This window comes from Hyperoodon ampullatus (genome assembly GCF_949752795.1).
Source record: "Hyperoodon ampullatus genome assembly, chromosome: 7".
Lineage (NCBI taxonomy): Eukaryota > Metazoa > Chordata > Mammalia > Artiodactyla > Ziphiidae > Hyperoodon > Hyperoodon ampullatus.
Genome location: NC_136920.1, coordinates 35,093,221 through 35,094,361, shown reverse-complemented (window position 1 = coordinate 35,094,361; position 1,141 = coordinate 35,093,221).

Below are 1,141 nucleotides of genomic sequence, written 5' to 3'. Positions count from 1 at the left end.
TATAATACTGTGTTCGTTTCAGGTATACAGTATAGTGATTCAGTTATTTTGCAGATTATATTCCATTACAGTTTATTACAAGATTTTGGGTATAGTCCTTGTGCAATACAGTAAATCCTTGTTGCTATCTATTTTATATATAGTAGTTTGTACATGTTAATAATCCCATACTTCTTATTTGTCCCTCTCCCACTCCCAGAACCTGGACTTTTACTCTCACCTGGAAAAAATGAGGAAATGATGAATGTGGGAAGAAGCCAGCTAAAACAGAAGGTTTAAATAAGATCCAGAGTTTCATAATCACCAAAATGTCCACTGTTCAAAAAACAAAAATCACTCATTATAATAAAAACCAGAAAAAGATCTTTGGGATTTCAATTACGTAGCATCCATATGCTTGACACCTAAAGTACAGTGCATAAAAAGAAAAATTGATGAATTGAACTTTACCTAAATTAAAAACTTTTGCTCTCTGAAAGACCTTGTTAAGAGAGGATGAAAAGACAAGCTAAGTCTCAGAGAAAATATTTTCAAACTAAAATATTTGCAAACCCAAAACATCTGCTTAAAGAGTACTAACTAGATTATACATAGAACCCTCAAAACTGAACTGTGAAAGTATAAACCATCCAATTTGAAAATGGGTATAAGGACAGCCCTTTCACTAAAGAGGATACCGAGATGTCAAATAAGCATATAAAATGATGCTTAACATCTTTAGCCACTGATGAAATACAAATTAAAACCACAATGATACCTGCACACCTACTGCAATGGCTCAGGTAAAAAATTAAAATTAAAAACAAACAAACAAAACAGCAACATAGGGCTTCCCTGGTGGCACAGTTGTTGAGAGTCCGCCTGCCGATGAAGGGGACACGGGTTTGTGCCCCGGTCCTGGAAGATCCCACATGCCGTGGAGCGGCTGGGCCCGTGAGCCATGGCCGCTGAGCCTGCACGTCCGGAGCCTGTGCTCCGCAACGGGAGAGGCCACAACAGTGAGAGGCCCGCGTACCGCAAAAAAAAAAAAAAAGAAAGGAAAAAAACAGCAGCATAGTGACACACCAAATTCTGGCAAGGATATGGAGAAAACTGATCACATATAATGTTGGTGGGAATGTAAAATAACAGACCACTTTGG